Source organism: Neovison vison, chromosome 8 (assembly GCF_020171115.1).
Source record: "Neovison vison isolate M4711 chromosome 8, ASM_NN_V1, whole genome shotgun sequence".
Classification (NCBI taxonomy): Eukaryota; Metazoa; Chordata; class Mammalia; order Carnivora; family Mustelidae; genus Neogale; species Neogale vison.
Window position 1 is genome coordinate 23,232,985 of NC_058098.1, and position 22,067 is coordinate 23,255,051.

General features: G+C 43.4%; 1 protein-coding gene across 3 annotated transcripts in view; it reads left to right on the top strand.

The window, feature by feature from the left end:
- LOC122916124 (ubiquinol-cytochrome-c reductase complex assembly factor 1) overlaps positions 1-22,067 on the top strand; it is a 99,562-nt gene that overhangs the window by 63,993 nt on the left and 13,502 nt on the right. The window lies entirely within an intron of this gene.

Genomic DNA, 22,067 nt, shown 5'->3' on the forward strand with positions numbered 1-22,067 from the left:
GAGTTATAATTAATCTACCATAAAAGTCACGATTTTAAGTTTTGGGTTTTTTTTAGTACATTCACAGTGTTATGCAACCATCACCACTATCTAATTCCAGAACATTTTCATCACCTCAGAAAGAAACCCTGTGCCCATTAGCAGTCACTCCAGCCATTCCTTTCTCCCCCCAGCCCCTGGCAGCCACTACTTTACTTTCTGTCTCCATAGATTTTCCTATCCTGGGCATTTCATGTAAGTGGAGTTATAATATGTGGCCTTTTCTGTCTGGCTCCTTTCACTTAGCATCATGTTTTCATGGTTCATCCATGCTGTAGCGTGTGTCAATACTTCATTCCTTTTTATGGATGGTCTGTGGTATGGATATGCCACATTTTATTAACCATTTATCAATTGATGGGCATTTGGGTTGTTTCCTTTTTTTTTTTTTTTTATGAATAAGTTCCTGTGAACATTCATGTACATTTTCTTTTTTTTAAGATTTTACTTATTTATTTGACAGAGAGAGGTCACAAGTAGGCAGAGGAAGGCAGAGAGAGGAGGAAGCAGGCTCTCCACTGGGCAAAGAGCCTGATGCAGGGCTCAATCCTAGGACCCTGAGACCATGACCTGAGCCGAAGGCAGAGGCTTAACCCACTGAGCCACCCAGGTGCCCCTCATGTACATATTTTTGTTTGAACATAGGTTTTCAGTTCTCTTGGGCATATTATCTAGGAGTGGAATTGCTGGGTCATACGGTGAAGTTATGTTTCACTTTTTTGAGCAACTCAGTGCATTGTATCAAGTTGTTGGAATTTTAGCATGACACCCATTGTTAGTTATTTATAATGAAATAACATCCTGTAATATGTAGTCTTATCATGTTTCTCAACTGCCAAATAAATATTTACACCTATAATTTTCTATAGTAAAGAGAAGGGATGGGTGGTATGGCATAATGGAGAGAGTTCTGGCCGGCCTGGCCCACTCTGGGTGAGCTCGAGGAAGTCAAATCAGCTCACTTCTCTGGGGAGGAGAGTTAGATGATTTCTAAATTCTCTTCCAGACTTAACATTCCGCAATTCTGTGAGAGTCTGAAAAGCTAGCCTTGTGTTAAATCCCAGAGCTTGTGTTCTGTTTTTTTAGCAGTTCATCATTCTCTGTCGGATTTCTGTTCCCAGACACAAACAAGGTTTTACCCATCTATCCCTCCATTTTATTGTGGCCTGCTAGCTTCAGGTACTCTGCTAGGCACTGGAGATACACAGATGATGAAGATACTGTTCCCAATTCCCCAGTCTTATAGGAGAAGACAAACATATAAGCTGGTGATTACAGTATTAAAAGACTATGATATTTAAAAATTGTTGAGAAGGCCCAGAGGAGAGAAGCTTGGGGTAGGTGACATTTGGGTTGTATCTTTTCAGATAAGTGTTTAACAGACAAGAGAAGCCTTCTGGGCAGAGGAACAGTATAGGTAGAGGCAGAATGGTGTGAGAGCATGTTTGCCTTCCTATGGTGACTTTTTTCCTTTTCCTACAGTGCTGAAAGCAGACTCTCTTTATCCAGATGAGCTCCCATTTTGAGATTGTGTGTCTAATATTCAAAGACTCATTGACTCAAAGGTCTGCAAAAAAAAAAAAAACCCTACTTTGTCTAAGTCCTGGCCACCTGTGGATCTTCTTCCCAGTTTTTAGGGGCATTTCAGACTCAGTTCAGAGTGATGAGGTTCCCTGAATGGCAAAGAGGCCTTGATCAAGATTTGGGTTTTCTCTTAGCATCAGCTTAGTTGGGGCTCCTTGCAAATGCCCTCTGATCCCCCCTGAGGGTTTTAGTTACATAAAAATATTAGGAACGTAAAATTTTACAATATGATCAGCACAGCACAAACTAAATTTCTAACCTTTGACTAGAAAACATATACGGAAGGCTTTGTGTTTTAAACTGCCCCCTTCCCAGCCTCCTCGCCTTCGTGAGAGGTCATTGTACAGCTCTTTCCATGGTCACTGTTCTCTTCCCTTTTACTGGAGGGCAAAACTAGGGCAGAGAAATAATTTTTATTCACTTCTGAAAGGTTACAGTAATAAAGAAACTCTTGTTAACATCAGAGAACGTTGCAGCCAAGAGTTTTCACAGTCTGGCATTGTTTATTTTACATGTAATTTGGAACCTTCTGCACTCTTAAAATATTGGCACAAAAATGTTTTAACTGTTGAAGTACTTCCCTGCATGCAGCAGCAGTGTGCTGTCAGGGGGCAGCAGGGCTCTGGAGAGCCGTTGGCCCTGTTCCTGTGGAGAGAAAAATGGTGTGAACGCGTGTGTGTGTATGTGTGCACATCTACATCCACTCAACTGGAGATGTGCCTCTGTGCATTTAGAATTTAAGAACTTTCTCTGTCCTGATGAACTTCTGTTTCCCTTTATTTAACCATGCTATTGGTATAACAACCCCGCTTCCCTGTTGCAATGGCTGCCAGAAATTACAGAGCTTCCCTTACTTGGGTATTTGATACAGTTTTTCATTACCTTATTTCTCTCACACCTATACTTTATTAACCCTTTTCTTCTACCCTTTTTTCCCCCCCTTTTTGGTTGAGAGGTCTAACTGTGGGCCCAATTCTGGCAGGCATTTCACAGATCTCATCTCAATCACAAATTGCCTGGTTAGAGAGGTGAGTGTACCCATTATACAGCTGAGGAGAACTGAGGGGCAGAAACTTTAAAGAACTTGGCTGTGGCCACCACAGTAGTCACAAGTTCAGATCTGATTGATTTTCAAGCTTTTGCTCTTTTGGCCATACCATATGGCCTTTTTTTATAAGCTGACTTGAACCTTTTTCGGAAGTAGTTAGAGTACAAGAACATGAACTAATGACTAACCTATGCATTGATAGGATCAAAGTCATTTGTGTTGATGAAGATAATAATACACAGAAGTATTGGGCTCCATCAAGGGTTTTTTTGTTTGTTTGTTTGTTTGTTAAATTTATTTGAGAGAGAGAAAGAGAGAGAGAGAGTAATCACAAGCGGAGAGGAAGGAGGTGGATGGAGGTAGGCGGAAATAGACTTCCTGCTGACCATGGAAGCCAACGAGACCTATCCCAGGACCCTGAGACCACGATTGAGCAGAAGTCAGACGCTCAACCAACTGAGCCACCCAGATGCCCCCATTAGAGGGTTTTTATTGTTGTTTTGTTAGGTTGAAATTAAGATTTGAAAACAATTACGGAAGGATCCCATTATGGGAAGAAGGCTGGAGTGGTGACTAGGCTTCCAGATTCCGGGCTCAACTTTGCTTCTAGAATTTGGAGGACCTTCTCTTTCCCCCATCTGCTTCTTGTCCTGTGGGCTTAAAATAGAGCTATTTATATTAACCTTGCTAAGACTCAGGGATTCCCCAAGGCTGATCATCCTCTCTCTAACCTATCTGGTCTGCAGACAGTGGCCTGCTGCTTCACACGCTCTTCTTCCTCCAAATCTTTCTTCCTTGGCCTCCAAAGTGGAGCTTTGACTAAAGAGGCAGGGTTTACCCCCACCAGCTAGGCTCTGCAGAGCTGTCACCAAGCCGGAACCTTCTCCGGGGATCTCCAGTAGGGGCCTCCTTCCTATACAGGAGTTCTCCTCTGGGTCTGAGAAAAGGGCATTCTGCTGTCATGTATTTGTGTGTGTAACTTCCCAAGCACTTATCTCCCATCAAATGGGCTTTGGAGCCAGACAGATCTGGGTTTTGTTCATGCTGTGCCATAATGTGGCCTTAAGACCCTGGGCAAGGCTCCTTACGTTTCATTGTCTCCATTCTTTTCTCTGTAAGATAAGTCACACATAGTGTGTGATTTCAACAATGTGATGCTAGTAAAGACCTAGCACAGTGTGTGGCACATTTTAGTCACTTGATAAAATGGGCACTGTTTGGACCCTTTCTATAGCACCTACCATCGGCTGCCTTATTTCAGAATGATTTATGTCCATATCTGTCATGCCTCACTGGTGTCTGACTTTTTGGAGGACAGAGATTCTATCTTTCATCTTTGTATCGCCTGTTCTGCATGGCATGGGTCATGGACGTTGCAGGCCCTCAGGCCCTAGTGGATGTTGGCTGAATCTGTTAGGATGACTTGGACAGGGCAGGGCGGCCATGAATATTTTGGTTTCTCCATCCGAACCTGGGGAAATAGTAACCCCTTATTTTGGAGCCTTTGAGGACAATTTAAAACGATATGTGTGAAGTGTTTGGAGCCCTTTGAAAGGAGGGTACTGGGGAAATTAATGGTGTTTTTGCTGTTCTTGGGAAAGCCCTTTGTGGTTCCCAGCGAATAAATTACTTGGAGTGAGTTTTCTAACACCTCCTACTCCACTCTGTTCACTAAGGCTTTTTTTTTTTTTTTTTTTTTTTTTTTTAATAACTGTCTGCTGTAATGCTTCTTTTGCTCTGACTTATAAAGATATATGTTTTTGGTTTTGGACTTTTGACCCCTTTCTGCTCCCAGGAGAGAAATTTCTATCAGAATAATAAAAGGTGTAAACTGTGTGTGTTGCCCCTTTTGTGGGCCCTGGGCAGTTCAGCTGCTGGGGTTAAGAATCAGCAGGCTTGTGGTTTATTCCTGGTTATGGGGAAGTAGGAGACCATTCCCATTAAGCACTCAGTGGCATGCTCAATGTCCCCCACACTACTCCTTTCATGCTTGTCCTGTGCCCTTTTGCTAAGATTCTTTGGATTTCAGATGAATTCTAGTGTCTTTGGTATTTTGAGTACAGATAATTTATGGCTCTACCTCTTCTCTTTCAAAGACAAAAAGTGTTTATCATCAGCTGTGCTTTAGGTCCCAAGTTGCCTTGCCAAAGAAGCTCCTCCTTTTAGAGGAAGGAGGATGGGAGAGTTGAAAAACCACTCACTAGTTTTGGAGTCAAAAGAGTAAGGAATTAAACCAGGTTTTTACCATTTAATCAGCAGGTCAGGTGAAGAGCCTGGACCAGATTATTTCTCTCTCTCTCTTTCTCTCTCTCTTATTTTAAGATTTTATTTATTTATTTGACAGAGATCACAAGTAGGCAGAGAGGCAGGCAGAGACAGAGAGAGGGGAAAGCAGGCTCCCTGCTGAGCAGAGAGCCCGATGTGGGGCTTGATCCCAGGATCCTGGGTTCATGACCTGAGCCAAAGGCAGAGGCTTTAACCCACTGAGCCACCCAGGCGCCCCTCTCTCTCTTTATTTATTTTGAGAGAGAGAGAGAGAGAGAACACACATGAGAGTGCTGGGTGGGGGTTGGGGGGCAAGGGGAGAGGGGGAGAGAGAGAATCTCATGTGGACTTCCTGCTTAGTGCTGAGCCTGAGATCATGACCTGAGTTGAAACCAAGAGTTGGACGCCTAATGGACTGAGCCAGCCAAGCACCCCTAGACCATATTATTTTTTTTATTATTTTTAAAAATCTATTTATTTATTTATTTATTTGACTGAGAGACAGAGAGGGAATACAAGCAGGGGCAGTGGGAGCGGGAGAAGCAGGCTTCCCACTGAGTAGGGAGCTTGCGATGTGGGGCTTGATCCCAGGACCCTGACATCACGACCCGAGTGGAAGGTAGATGCTCAATGACCGAGCTACCCAGGCACCCTAGACCATATTATTTTTAAGAGCCCTTCCAGCTTGAAAAAAAATCCAAGATAATAGGTTTCTAACCCAGGGTGGAATTCACAAGAGGGAACAGCAGTTTGTCAGACTTTGAACTTAATCTCCAAGCTCTGTAACCCTGGAAGAACTGGCCCTTTCCCTATTATCCTTAGCTCAAAGGCCCAGGAAAGACTAGAGTTGTTTGGGGACCAGTGCAGAATTTAAAACATGCTGGAGTTGTCTGGTCTGAAGCCATAGATAGACATGGATGGCGGAAGAATCCCACTTGGTGACGCCCCCCAGGGATTGCGTTGAGGAAGTCCAGACTGCTCCAGCTGATGGCAGGAAGCCCTATTCAGGGCTGGACCGCACTGGTCAGAACTGCAAAGCAGTCAGGGTTGGTATTTTGTGCCACTTCAGTGGTTGGCAATCTCCTAGAAGTTTGACAGGGACAAAGATGATCCTGATTTAATCTTTTCCAGTGGAGGACACTTAGTCCTGGCAAGAAAAAAATGACTTGTTTGGGGTCATAGTAGCAGAGCAGAGATTAAAACTCACTGCTGATTCATTCTGTTCTTTTCATTACATCATACTATCACCTTTCCCCTTCTCTAGAGCTGCCATACATTCCCTCCATTTGTCTTTCTATGTCACAGATCTCTTTTGATCCTTTCTCTTAAGGTCAGTGTTCTAGTGTCTAGCACAGTGCTTAGTACGTACTAATAAGCCTTTATCAGATATGTTAGTGGATGAGTGAGTGAACTCACAGAGTCTGTTCCTAACTCATTATCCGAATGAGAATCAGTTCTCTACTGCTACCTTACCTCAAAAACTGATTCATGCTAAATTGTTAATGGATGCTAATAGGGTAATGTTTTAATGGTCCCAGATAACAACTGCATTTTCACTGGGACTTTTTGTAAATTGTGTCTTCAGCAGAAGGAATGTTTGCAGTAGCCCTGTGGGGGGCTCTTAGGGTATGGCAAGATTGTTAGGGCCCCTCACTCTTTGTCCTACCAGAAGTAGGCACCTGTCTGCTCTTTTCTCCTGTGGGTTTAACCCTGCACTGGGCACTACCAGAGGGCAGTGGCTCTGCTCAGGACAGGAGGACTACGTATAAAAGTTCTGGAAGCTAAGGCGTCACACCAGGGTACAGTAGGGTTAGACATGGGTTGTAGCTGTCTTGGATGTGCTGTGAGTATTTCTGGATTGGCGAGGCAGTTGTAACAGCCCTCTTCCCCATTTCCCTAAAATGCTGGGTGAACAATCCTGTGGTCATAGTTAGATCTGAAGGGGCGTAGCCGGAAAGTAGCAACTTCTTTCTCCACGTCGATGCATCTGTTTATCTGCTCTTTTCGATGCATCTATTTATCTGCTCTTTTCTGAGTGGCAGTGATAGGCACCATACATGTGACATGTCTGGTCCTCAGAGGAGCAGGAGGAGCCACAGCCACTCTGTGGACTTGAGCTGCCTTACTTGACAGAGCCAGTCCTGACCTCGTACCTCAACTCACTTTTGGGTGCTTCACAGATCCCCTGCCTGTCATCTCTCTTCATCTCAGATGCATCTTGCAAATCATTCAGCAGCCTGGCTCATCTTCTTAAACACTGCTTATGTCAAATACTCCTCACACGGAAACCCACAGTGGCTCCCCAGGGCCTGCTGGCTATACACCATCCCCTTACCCTGTCTTCAGGGTTCCTTGTAATTCACCGTCATTTGATTATCTTTTCTGCCTGCAGAACTTTTCCTTCAGTCTCTGCCCATCCACAGGAAACTCTCCTGAACCACTCTGCTTGATGTGTCTTACTCTGCCAGTGTGATAGTAAATTTCTCCAGTGCAAGAATCATGGGGCATCCTCGAGTAGCCTCCTCAGGGCCCGGCACAGAGCAAGGCACATTTTAAGTGCACAGGAAATGGTGCTTGATTTCATCGAACAAGTGGTTTTGTTGCATTGCAAGAAGCTCCAGGGGAAGAGCAAAATTAAGTAAAGACAGTCCTTTCAAAAATTAATAGGTATCGATCCCGGGTTTTGGCACAAAAAAACCAAAAAAGCAAACAAAAGCCCTGACAGGTATCGAAACATCTATGCTAAATATATGGGTAAGCATATTCTGAAAAATATTTTCTTTTTCTTTTTTTTTTTTTTTTTTAAAGATTTTATTTTTATTTATTTGACAGAGAGAGATCACAAGTAGACGGAGAGGCAGGCAGAGAGAGAGAGAGAGGGAAGCAGGCTCCCTGCTGAGCAGAGAGCCCGATGCGGGACTCGATCCCAGGACTCTGAGATCATGACCTGAGCCGAAGGCAGCGGCTTAATCCACTGAGCCACCCAGGTGCCCCTGAAAAATATTTTCTTGATTAATTGTCCTCAACTATCCCCTTGAGTCTTTCCTACTTGACACAGTGGTGCAGAGCAGAGCTATACACAGGAAGGCAGGGGGCCTCCCACTCTCCCTTCCTCACCATCCCCCGATGCTGTGCCCTTGCATAAAGTGTCATTCAGTGCTTGCCATGTGCTGAGGATACAGGTGTTACCGTGTGACCTTGTCCTCCAGGAACATACATTAAAGCTTCCATCAAACATCCTTGCTTCAGTCTTAGAGCAATTTCTCCTTCCTTTCCATCAGTGCTTGCCAGCTTTTAGCAATAGCAGACTCTTATCTTAGCCCTGTATCAGAACACCATACATACAGCACTGGGAAGTTCTCATTTTAGGAGCCTTGAGTGATAGGATTTGGACAATAGCACTAAAATGACTGTCTCGGGGCGCCTGGGTGGCTCAGTCGTTGATCATCTGCCTTCGGCTCAGGTCATGATCCCAGAGTCCTGGGGATGGAGCCCTGCATCGGCCTCACTGGGGAGCCTGCTTCTCCCTCTCCCTCTACTCCTCTCCCTTGTTCCCCTTTTCATAAATAAATAAAATCTTTTAAAAAATAAAATAAAATTACTATCTAACATTCTATGTATTTTATTTTGTCTTTCCCCTTCCTAAAATGTAAGCTCTAGGAATTCAAGTATAATCTCTCTCTCCTCCTTTTTTTTCTTTTTTTTTAAAGATTTTATTTATTTATTTACAGACAGAGGTCATAAGTAGGCAGAGGGGCAGGCAGAGAGAGGGGGAAGCAGAGAGCCTGATGCGGGGCTTGATCCCAGGACCCCGAGATCATGACCCGAGCCTAAGGCAGAGGCCTTAACCCACTGAGCCACACAGGAACCCCTCTCCTCCTTTTTTAAAGAATTTTGTTTCTAAGTAATCTCTGTATCCAATGTGAGGCTCAGGCTCACAACCCCAAGATCAAGAGTCGCATGCTCAATCGACTGAGCCAGCCAGGGGCCCCTATATTGTCTCTTGCTTATTGCTGTAGCCTCGACTTTTAGAACAGTGTGTGGTGGGTGGTTAATACTGAATATACATTTGTCGATGATGAAGGCACTATTGCATTTTTTTCTCCTTCAGGTCCAGCAGCATTATTAATTGTATGGCTCTGTTAAGGGTTGTTTTACTCACTTATTTATTTAGGGCACATTTTTGCTAATGTTCGCATGCTAATCCCCAAATGCCTTTGGTAGAGAGTGTACCAGAGAGAAATGATCTTACAGGGCTTATATGCCAAAAAGAGAAATGAGGTGGAATCTTTCCTAGGTTAGGCTCTGAACTAAATAGATGAACAAGTAAGATTGGAATTCACCTGTTTTTTGTTTTGTTAACCTTTTTGCTGCAGACTTTCTAGAGAAGCTAGCTGGCCGAGCACGGGGCTGAGTGTGATGACAGGATGGCGCTAGAAATTAGGCAGCCCCCAGGCGCTGAAGGGAGGGATGGAGACTGGCAGCCCTCTGCACAGGTGGAGGAATGGGTTGGGTTTGTAACCAGATTTCTAAGGCAGAATCACAGTGGTTGAGAGCCCTTAGACACCAAAGTCAGACGAGGCTCAGATCCCATGCCAGCCGTGTGACCTTGAGCAAGAACCTTAGTCTCTGTGCCTCCATTTTATTCTCTGTAAAATAGGGATAACTCTAGTACCTACCTCACCTTACTTACAGCATTGTGAAGGGTTAAATGAGTTACCATGTGTGAGACTGTTTAAAGAGTGCCTGCGGGGCTAGATAAAGGTTTGCAGCTCTTCATTTCATTACTTAGTAAGTATTTGTATCAGATGTGATGATGTAAATAGAAAAAAGAAAGGCAGTTTTGCATAGTTAATGGAAAAACTGAGTCTCAAAGAGATATGTCTTCCACAGTCACAAGGTGGGGAAATGGAGCTGTGTGGGCCCAGAGTTTGCATAGAATTCCAGGCATTTCTAAGTTCTGAGTGGGACTCGAATACAGATTGTTAGAGAGAGCAGCTCTTTACCAGATACAGCTTTCCAACCGAGGTTTTCTTTTTCCTTTAGATAAAATGTTTACTGTTTTAGCAATATTTTACTGAAAAAAGAAGACAAAAAGAATGAGATGAGGGCCACTCTTAGAGCTCATAAAGCCAAGTGTCCATTCCATTTTCTGGGACTCTGAACGTTCCTGCTTGTCGCACCACTGACCTTCTCATTACTAGAGCAGGAGAGCTTCTTCCGGAATCCAGGCTCAGCCCTTCCCAGGATACTTCTACAGGATTCTGTCAGCAGAATAGCACTTCTGTTTGAGCCTTAAGACAAAAGAATGTTGGACTAAGAATCAGATGACATTGTGTTTCTGTGAACATCTCCACCATCTCTGAGCAGACTGACAGTTGTCGACTCATCTTTCTGAACCTTTGTTTCCTCGTCTCCACAGCAGGGACCTGCCTGTTTCTGAGGTTACCACAGGGGCAGTATTTGGGAAGTTGTGTGGTTCAGAGCAGTAAGCAGTTAAGGAGACAGCAGTGAACGACAAGCATTGTGTATGACCCATGGAGACTAAGGGAAGTGTCCACTTTACCTTTTGGGGTTATAGACTTTGGTCTGACCTCCTCTGCCCAGCTGGAGTCACCAGTTAACCTGTGTGATTCTGTGATTTAGGATGGTACCTCTCTTGCTCTCCATTACTGCAGAGAAGAAGACAGGACTGTTTGGTAAAAGAGCTAGGAACCTCAAGATTGGGAAGAGGTAGATTTTGGATCCTCTGAGAATGTTTTCTGGGCAGCATGATGCCTGTCTTGGACTTGCTGAGTGGGAAAGGACAGTGCTGCCTCCAGGTCTTCTGGGATGTTTAGATCCTCAGCACCCAGGACAAATGACAGTGCCCAGGCTCCATTAGTGTCCAGGCTCTTACTAGCTTATTAATTGTCCATTTTCATCTGTTCTGCTTATATGTCTATCACTTGAGATGGCCAGTGCTGATGGGGAACAAGCATCCTATGGTTTCCCACTGTCCCCAGTCTGCCTAAATTTAATAAAAAAATCACTTAGAAAGCAGCATTGTGCCTGCAGCTTTCCTGTGCTCATATGGTCAGTCATCAGGTCCATGGTGCATTTGGGAGCCTGCAAGTGTCTCTGGAAACCTAAGGTGTGTCAGCATCTTGCTGACAGCAATCAGACCTCGTGACTGCAGGTAGAACCCAGAGGAATGATATCCACTGATTCATTTCCACTGAAAGGGGATCAGGCTCCTCGGCGCTGGTGTTCTGTACTCCTGCTCCACCGCGGATGCCTGCCGAGCTCAAGCTAAGTACACATCTTGCTCATATTACATCTTGTTCAAGTAGGATTTTCCATTACCACAACACAGGAGACATTGAGGGCACCGTGATTGCTAAAACCCTATAAGACTTGTTGTCTGTCCTGAGTGTGACCAGGGTCAGAAAGTCATCAGCTTATGATTACAAATAGCTGTTGCATTCTTTTTGCAGTTGGTATCCAGGGAGGTCTAATTATGTGCAAGGCATGCCCTCCTCACCTTTCTCCTCTGCATCCACCTGATAATCAAATCATGTTGATCCTGATGTACAAACCCTGATCCTGCATTTCTCTGGAAGGCCTGCCTTCCTCTTTATGCCTGTTGTCACTTACGTTAATTTAGTTCCTTACCAACTCTCACGTGGGCCGTCGCTGCAGCCTTCTCCAGTATTCCTAGCTCTGGCCTTTCCCGACTTCGTGGTCTGTACTTTATACTTCTAGGGCTAATTTTCAGAAATAAATCTGTCCATGTAACTCCCCTGTGCCTAGACCTCTTCTTGTGGCCTTCAGGGTCATTTCCAGTCAAACAGATACTGCCTTTCCAGTTCTGCTTCCCTTTCCCTGCTGCTTTCCATTCATGGCCTTTTTCTTACAAATTTTCTTCTGCAGATGCAGTATGTGTTTACCTCTCTGTGGCTTTGCACATACCATTCTTGCAGTTTGAAAAGTAGTAATCCCTGTTCACCCTTTAATACCCAATATAATAAATGTTGCTTCATCTCTGAAGCCTTTCAGCCCCCAGACTCACCGTTGCCATTTTTACAGCGTGCGCGAGGTGTTTCATTTGTGTGTGTTGTGTCTTCCACATGAGATCACAGACTTCCTTGGGATAGCTACTGTGTTTCGTTCATCCTTTATGTCCACTGCATACCATAATGTCTTGAATATAGTAGACACTCAATATATGCTTAGCAAATGTGTATAAGGCAGTGTAGAATTCTGCACCTGGATAGCTTATGGCCTAGCAAGGAATGTAAGTTACTTCCTAGTACTACTGCTTAGAAGAAGGTAACTATTTTAAGACAGGCTTCAATATATACACATGGTTAAGTCACAGATTGAAATTCTTGTGTGAGAAGAATCATTTGTAATTGGAACTTTTTTTTAATTGTGGTAAAATATACATAATATTTATCATTTTAACCCTTCACAAGAGTACCATTTGGTGGCATTGAATGAAATGCATTCATAATATTACATACCCGTCACCACTATTTATACCAATTTTTTCATCATCCACAACAAAAACTCCCTCATTTCTTCTCTCTCCAACTCCTCGCAGCCTCTATGCCTATCCTAGATACCTCACAGAAGGGGAGATCATGCAATATTTGTCCTTCTCTGTCTGACTTATTTCATTAAGTGTAATGTTTTCAAGGTATATCCATGTTATAGCATGTATTACTTTGATTTCTTTTAATGGCTGAATATTATCCCATTGCCTGTAGATACCGTATTTTGTTTATCTATTCATCTGTTGATGGATGCTTGGGTTTTTTCTGCCTTGTAGCTATTGTGAATAATGCTGTTGTGAACATTGGTGTACAAGTATCAGTTCCAGTCTCAGCTTTCGATTCTTTTGGGTATTTACTTAGAAATGGAATTAGTAGGTCATAGGGTAGTTCTGTGTTTAACTTTGTGAGAAATCACCAAACTATTTTTCACAATGCTATGCTATTTTACATTCCCACCAGTAATGCTTTAGAGTTCCAGTTTTTCTATATCCTTGCTAACACTTGATATTTTCCTTTTCCTCTTTTTTTTTTAATTATAGCCCCCCTAGTAGGTGTGAATGGAATTATCCTTTGCTTATTATACTTAAGTAATTGACTTGCTGATTGGTTCTACCTTGATTATTGGCCATTAATGACCACTAATAAATGAAACTGTTTTCACTTTCCTAATCTTGTATTTAACAACAGAAAACCAAAGCCTGATCAAAACTTTTGTGCACTGGCACTTGTGAGCAGGGCATGAGCCCTTTGTTAAACTTGGAAATGTAAGCAAAAAGGCATTTCTTAGGAAAGTTTCCTAGTTATTCTTCCATAGCACTTGTTATAGAACAGGCAGGGATCAAAGGTCTGTTAATGTTTAACCTGTTCACTTCAGAGAGTTAGCTGGCTTTTTTTTTTTTTTTTTAAGATTTTATTTATTTATTTGACAGAGAGAGAGAGAGATCACAAGTAGGCAGAGAGGCAGGCGGGGGTGGGGGAGAAGCAGGCTCCCTGCTGAGCAGAGAGCCCAATGCGGGGCTTAATCCCAGGACCTTGAGATCACGACCCAAGCCAAAGGCAGAGGCTTTAACCCACTGAGCCACCCAGGCGCCCCGAGTTAGCTGGCGCTTAATCTCATTGGAATGATCAGTGAGAGGGGAAAAACCCAGTTGCCCACTTCATGTTTTTTTACCCTGACACTTGTGAAGTTCTTTCTCTGTTCAGTCAGAGGTTCTCCTTCTGTATTAAGTATTTTGACTTAAGTCTAGAACACTGGAACCTGATAGTCGTGGAACTAGAGGTGGTCTTGAAATATTTCAGTGGAAGAGACTGCTTTGAGAGAGGTGTGGGGTTTCAGAGGCCAGGTGAGGACACACTGAAAGACAGGAGTTGGGCCTCTTCAGGCTAGAGTAGTGTTTGGAAACCATGAAAACAGCAGCAGCGTGTACACAGGCCCGCTCAACCCCTCCCAAATCCATGTACTCAATCCTTGTACTCAAGGGAGCTTTCCTGAAATTTGTAAAGGTGGGTGGACATCACTAATAGAAGAGGTAATTATGACAGGGAATACTGTATTGAGTCATTCTGCTGCCATGTGTTGAGCAATGCACTGTCTTTGCCCTCAAGGAGCTCACAGTCTAATGCAGTCGGGGAATGACAGGGACAGACTATTAAAATAGCACAGTATGACTTCCTGGTGGAAATATTAAAAAACCATGTGAAGGAAAAAGCAACAAGTGTTAGGGAACTTGAAAGACTTCACAGAAAATAAGATGATGCCTCTTCTGTAAAATGAGAACAATGACACCCCCCTTTTAGGATTATTGTGAAGATTAAAGAGATAAAACATAAAGTTTTTAATACAGTTGCTGACACATGGTCAATATTCTACAAATGCTAACGAATGTTGTTATTACATTATTATGGAGAGGTTTTATTGAATTGATGAATGACAATATATCCATTGATTACACTCAACAGAGACTGACTTCAGCTAATTTAAACAAACAAAAACATTTATTGGGGGCTAACTAGTGCTCACGGAATGGAAAGGAGAGTTTGACAACAGGCCCCAGGAAGCTCAGGGATTGCAGTTTAGTAATAGGAATTTAGTACGTCTCTTTGGGATGACCCAGCTTTAGCTGCCTTTTATCTTTGGGTGTCTCTGTTCAGAAGCAAAACTCTGATTAGCTGGGATTCTCTGCCCATCTCTGTGATGAGGGGACAGGTTTCCAAGACCAGCAGCCCACCAACTCATATGGAGTTGGGGAGGAGTAGGTCCAGGCCCTAAGGAAGGGATGCAGGGAGTGAGTGATACTCACCTCAGGCAGTATTCAGAGTATTCCCCAAATCTGCTGATCCATTGATACCGATGCTGGAAGCAACCAGGCCAACTCATGAAACACTCTCTGGGTGTTTCTTTTGTCCACAGAATCTTGAATGCTCTGGCTTATGACCAGTGGCAACCCAGCGTGACCATACCTATCTGACATTCTTCATGGAAATTTCTCTGGTTTCTCCATGTTTGTTATGATGGCTAAAACAAAGACTTTTGACTATTACAATAGTAGAAGAAAGAAAACTTTCTGACCTTTGTATATGGAGTTTCTTTTCATATGTCCACCTTAATCATTTCTCATTTGTCAGCTCATGATCAGAGATTTGCTCTGGGATTTTATTATGACTGTGTAGTCAAACCCTCCCTTCATCCGGTTACTTATTATTTTAGCCTATACATGCTGCTGTGTATTTGACCTTGTTGAATCTCATCTTGTTTCTAGAATGACTTTTCAAGAATTCAGAGTCATTTCCATTTTACTCTAGTTTTTCAAAGTACTAAAATTAACAATTTTAAATTTTTTGCTTCTGTGATTCTCCCGTTTCTGATGAGAAATTTTGACTCATCAAAAGCAGAAAGATGTGACATATCAGCGCAGACACTAAATTTAGGGACCAGCTGTCCAAGATAAAAGTTAAAGCACTGTCACAAGAAGAGTGTGTTTTCGGGGCAAGCCGTTTAACATTTTTGAACTTCTGTTTTCCCGTTTATAGGGTCAGGACAATAGTAGCAGTTAGTCTGTGAGCTCCTAGAAGGACAAGGTTATTGTCATGAAACACAAATAAGATTGTATATGTGAATATATTATCAAATCAAATATGATGTATGCTTGTTGTTACTATCACCACTATTATAATTATTATCATTTCCGATTTTCAGTGGAGGCTCCCAGAATTGTTTCCTTTAGAACTTTGTGCTGTCAGTGTTACTGTTGAAACAGTGACTCTTTCAAGTCAATATTAACTCTTCTAACTGGAATATGCATGAGACTTGCCATCTGGGATGCAATAAAAAACTTCAAAAACGAGAGTATAGCTGTTATCTTCCTTTTATCTGTATGTCCTGACAAAGAAGAAAATTAAATTGGCGTGGTAGTTTGATCTTCCCAGGATCATAATGTTCCTCATCAGCTTTTTTCAGGGTGATTTCAGACTTAACTGATGTGTTGGAATGTCTTGTCAAGTGGGTAAATTACTGTAATTTTCAAGGACATCTGTCTCTTGCTTTGCTCTTTTCCAAGCCTGAGGAAAAGACTCCTGTGCTTTGTAACCATTCAGAAATTAAAGCCAGTGGTTCGGCAGGTATGCCTGTCAAACCACTTAACCTTGTTTTTAAAGACATGATCAGGCTGTGCAAATTTTGAATATGCAGATTCCAAGCTGCAAGGCTGGGATTTTTTTTTTTAATATTTTATTTATTTATTTGACAGAGAGAGATCACAGTAGACAGAGAGGCAGGCAGAGAGAGAGAGAGGGAAGCAGGCTCCCTGCTGAGCAGAGAGCCCGATTCGGGACTCGATCCCAGGACCCTGAGATCATGACCTGAGCCGAAGGCAGCAGCTTATCCCACTGAGCCACCCAGGTGCCCCAAGACTGGGATTTTTAAAATAAATAAGTAAGTAAGTAAATAAATAATGTAAAAAGGCATTTCAATGTAGCTAGCTTCCCTGTGCATTAAAAGTTTAAAATGATTTACTAAAATAAGATGTAAGAATTATCTCATGTTTTGTTTAGGTTGGCTTTTCATCACAGCTGAAATAGGCCTTACCACATGATTTTCTAAAGAGGGAAGAAGAAATCGAAACGGACCATCTTTTCAAGTTTTGTTATTTTTCCTTTTCTTCTTGGTGTTAATGTAGTTTTCTCTGGATCTGCCTGACACACACACACACACACACACACACACACACACAGAATTTTATTTTGTTATATTTTGTGATCGTTGCTATAAGGCCCTCAGTAGATCTGTTAGCCATCATGCAAGTTAGCACATTACATGCAGGCATGTGTGTTTGGTCTCTCCATGTCCTTCTCCTCTCTGTCTCTTCTCACCTGTTTCTGTGTGTTTTGCATAATATTGTACAGTGAGCTCATTTCTAACATTAAATTTAATAGATTGGCTGATGTTCAGTGCACATTAGCCTATTGCCGTGCAGTCGCTGGAGCCCATGGTGGTGATCCTGCAAAGCTTTGCCGATGGCATTTCTGCCTGCTGGCAAGACCTGACCTGTGATCCTTTGCACTGTTGTACCCTTAGGATGAATTTTGTGTATTCCTTATGCTTTAGTCAGCAACTCTAGCCACCCTTTTTTAGTCATTCATTCCAATAATTATTTTTCTTTTTTTTAATTTAAGATTGTACTTTTTAAGTAATCTCTACACCTAATATGAGGCTCATAGTCACAACCCCAAGATCAAGAGTCGCATGCAGCACTGACTGAGCCAGCCGGGCTCCCCCATTCCAATAAATTCTTATTAGGCTGCTACTGTTAGTAGCTTTGCCTCAAGCCAGTAGCTGTAAAACTTACTCTTACCTTCATGGGCATCAGTTCTTGTGTTGTCACCACCAGCCTTCGTCCATTCTGTCCTCCCATGCCCCAATCACACCCTTTTGCCCACTAGTTTTCCCAGGAATGGGGCTTTTCTATACTAGCGATATCTAATGTCTATTAGTAATTGGCCACTGATGACCCATCTGGTGACCTGTCTCTAGCCACCATTGCAACTGGGAGTCTCTGAGTTGTGTTTACCCAAGACCTTATTAGTTGTTTTTAGCCATACCTCTACAGAGAATCTAAGTTGTAGTTACAGGAAGTGGTGGCCACATAGTTTTTTGTGTTTGTTCTAACACAGATAAGCACTGGAGTCCGACTGCTCTGTATTCTCATCTTCACCCACTATTTCCTAGCTTCCCAAATGTCCATTTCCTCTTCTCTAAAGTGGGGATAGTAACAGTACCTGTCTCAGTCACTGGGAAGGATTAAGTGAGCTCACATGCATGAAGTTCTTAGCATAGGTCTTGGCACTTGGTAAACAGTGAGTTATGGGACCTCTTTCTGGACTTAAATCACTTTTGTGGGGGCACTGTAGACTGGGGAGAGGGTAGGCTTTGCAGAAGATATAATTGATAAGCTATGTCTTAGAGGATAAGAAGGAGTTAGCGTCTCAGTGGGTGAAGAAGGGGAAGGAATCCCGGGAGTAGTATGCTTAAGAGCTGTAAGAAAGCAAGCTTATTTACTGTGAATGAAGGGTGAGCTAAAAGTGGGGAGGTGGGAGGAGGTGAGGCAGGAAAGATGACCAAGAACAGATCACAGAGAACCATGTAGAGTTCATGGAGTTGTTTAAACTCAATCCTCCATCACTCTCTTCATCCACATAATCTGGTTCCTCTGTTAAACAGTCACAGAAACATCTTTAAGAGTAGCAACAGCAAAAGGGGAGAAGAGGGCAATGACTTGGCCTCAAATGAACTGGCTTCTCTTTAAAAGCTAATATTCCTTCTCGAGAATACTATATTAATTAAACATGTGCCTTGTGAGATTCATTATTGTTTTACTTGTGTTCCCTGTTGGTTGTCTCATTCATTAATCTGCTGATTAGTAACCCTGAACTCTTGTATCTCCCCACCCCCTTTTTGGCATTCCCTTTTTAATATACTATGCTGTTCCCCCTGGGACGTCAACTCCAGGACCCGTCCCTGGCCTGCTCGTGTTTGTTTTCTTTGCCCCTTGTGCCTGCCTCTGCTATAACATTTGTAGTATGTGTTAAGTAATCCTTAAGGTAACATTTTTATTATGTCATAAAAAGTGCATGGCAAATATATTATAACTCATGGACTTTGTTTAAAAATGAACGGATAATTTATTGAGTGTGTTACATGAGCCTTGCTCCCCTCCCCATTTCAGCTGAGACTCACTGCTCATTTAGCCTAGCCTCCTATTGAGTGCTCCCGCCCTGTGACATGCTGGGAAAGCAGACCCATGGTTGGCTAGAAATGACATCATAGTTTATGTACTCAATAAAAATTTAATTAAGTCATTACAGGAATTGCAGTCATCATTTAACCCTCTGATTTCTTCTGTTTCGTTTATTATTAAACATTCAGTAATACCAGTCACCAAATCCTGATGGCTTATAAAATATCTGCATGAATTTTAATAGCTTAAATAAATGGGAAAATATGAGTAACTGATATAAAAGGAACCTTTTCCTTGTGGTGGTGCTGTATGTATGGGTTTTTATGAAAAGCAAAGCATTATGGAAAGGATAAGAGTTTACTGAGAGAACAGCCCAACACTATCTGGGAGGAGTTTCTCATTCGGTCTGTCCATCCGTGGATTCATCACAAGCAGGGGGCTCCGTCCAGAATCATCTGGCAGTGGGGACACAGAACCTGCAGGTCAACAAACCAAAGCTTAAATGCGGGAATATCCAGCTCCCCTTGGCCGCTGGGCTGGCTAGGAGGGCCCAGTGGGGTGAGTCCCGTAGTTCAGGAAGCTGTTCTCACTCACCCTCACCTGTTGCCTGCAGATCATGTGTCTGCACTGATCGAGCTTCCACCCTGTTCCAGGAAGGGCCTTTTTCATGATCTAATCCAGCCTGGGTGATGATATCTGAAAGCCATTCCTGGCTGTGGCTGCTTGCCATCAGGGGAGAGGGGAAGGCAGCTTATAGGTCACTGGAGTTAGACTATAGGACCAGAGGTGGTAGAGCCTTGCTCATAGGGAATTCTCCCCTTGCTTTCCATTCTTCTGGGGTCCTAGCCAGCCAGAATGCAGGTGCATCCCAAGAGGAGAAAGTGTGTTTGTATGTTACTGGACCTTGCTGGAAACCAAGGTTTGCAGATTAATGTGTTGCTGGTCTCTAGAAATGTCCTACAGATGGTGAAGCAGGTAAAGCACTTGTCTAGAATCAGGTTCCGATCCTGGCCCTCCAGTATCTTTCTCTGTGACCTCTGGCAAGTTCCTGACCCCTTTTTGGGTCTTAGTTCACCATTTCTTTGGAGGGATTGAACTAGTTGATCTCTGAAGACCCTTCCAGCTCTAAGGCTTACTAGGTAGATGCAACACATAAACTAAGTGTGCTAAGCAGGTTCAGTGCCTGGTTGCCTCTGAGAGATGCTCTTGCCTTTCTGTGATGTCTCTGACGTCTGTTTGTGGCTCTGATTCTTCTTGCAGGATGAGAAGAACAACTTGTACGGGAGTAGGGAGAGCCCCAGAATGGCTCTCAGCAGGTCTGGGTTGTAGTCCCATCATCGTACTTCAAAAGGAATGAACTCTGTCTCTGGCTTGTTTCTTGACTCTGCATTTCACCCCGGCCCATTCTGGAAGATGGTGCAGTAACAAGTTAGGCAATACCTATCGTTGAAATTTCAGAAACGTGCAAGGTATTCGAGCAGCAAAAAAGGGGAAACAAACAAAAGGGTGTCATCGGATTGAACATGTTATGCGTGGCACTCAGGCCCTTGTAAGGATCAGTCTTCAGCATGCCAGTCTCAAGTCCTGCTCTGGGCCAGGCCCTGGACCAGGGGTCTGTTGGGGGTGCTAAGGTTAATCGGAGTTAATAGCTTACAGACTAGTGGGAGAGACAGGTACATACATGGCTCTAAACCGAGTTGTGCATCCAGGAGGAAGAGTGTGGACAGAGCTCTAGGAACATGAAGGCTGGAGGTCTGATTTGGCCTGGGTTGAAGGTAGGGGGGAAAGGTCATGGGTTGTACCACCAGCTGCATCCAATCTCACATTTTCCAGTCTTGAGCTGGGCTGTTCTCTCTTCCTTTTTGAAAATTATCCCTGACTATTGGAACTGGTTTTGGTTTTCTGTAAACAAACCAGAAGGTATTACTCATAATTCATTGCATTTGCAGAGCACGTTACAGCTTACGGAGGCTTTCAGCATACACTGTTGAATTAATGAATGAATGCATGCTAATTCGATTGCTGTGTAAACCAGCTCTGTGTGTAGTGCATTTGAAAAGCAAGGAAGTAGATTATTTGACTTGCCCAATATCACATCCTCTGTGTACAGCACAGTTAGAACTTGAACCAGGTTGTCTGACCGAACCCAGGTCCTTTCACTACTCCTTTCTGCTCTTCTTCAGAGACCAGTTATGAACCACAGGATTAAATCATTCAGTCTTTGATCTATGATACAAAGTAGAATCATCCTTCTGGAGGCAGGAAGCTGATGGAACAGAAGGCACGTGGCCTTTAGACTCAGACTGAGCTGGATGTTGGTCTCCGCTCTCTTACTAATTTGCTGTGGGACCTGGGGCTAGTTACTTCACCTGCCTGCGGCTGTTGTCTGTGTCCATAAAAATGTGACCGAAGCACACCTACCCTCTGAGTTCCAGTGAGCTAGAGGCGAGGATAGCCATAAAGCACATGGGCCATACTGGGTCCTCAGTCAACAGAGGGGATGACAGTGGCGTGGTTATGGTCAGGGTTGTTAAAGGACAAATCTTATCCTCCACGTAACGTTCCTAATAACTTGGTTGTTTCTAAAACCTGTCAGTTTAAATATCCAGTGAGTCCTTCCTTATGTCCTGTACATTACACCGGACTTTTGCTGGGATCCCAGAGAGGAATGAAACATGGCCTGGGTTATCGTCCTAAAGGTGTGGAGGTCAGAGTTTTACCCTACTGAAGGTGTTGACTGAACTCTATAGTCCAGACTCTGAAGGCCCACCTGGCTGTTCTCTGAGAGAAGTTCTACCTGGGAGTCCATGGTCTCCCTGGAATTATATTTCAAAACAGTCTATTAAGATTAACAGTCTTACTGGGGACCTGAGTGGCTCAGTGGGTTAAAGCCTCTGCCTTCGGCTCAGGTCATGATCCCAGGGTCCTGGGATCGAGCCCCGCGTCGGGCTCTCTGCTCAGCAGGGAGTCTGCTTTCTTCTCTCTCTTTGCCTGTCTCTCTGTGATCTCTGTCTGTCAAATAAATAAATAAAATCTTAAAAAAAAAAAAAAAGATTAACAGTCTTACTACTTTAGCCCGGCTTATTCTCTCCTCTTCTTCATAGCCTCGGGGGCTCTCCATTTTCCTCAGCATCTCACTTAGGGTCCTGCTTCTCTGCCTCCTCTTCACATCTCCTGACAGCTTCCTTCTGTCTTTCACCACCACAAGCTTCTTTGAATAACCCTTAGATGTTTCCTAACCTGGCCCCAGCATACCTTTCCAGTGTTCCTGCCCATTCACTTTCCCTGGCACTCCCCAAACTTGTCCTTTCCTGCCTCTGTACCTTGGCATACCTTGCTCTCTTGGTCTAGAATGTCCTC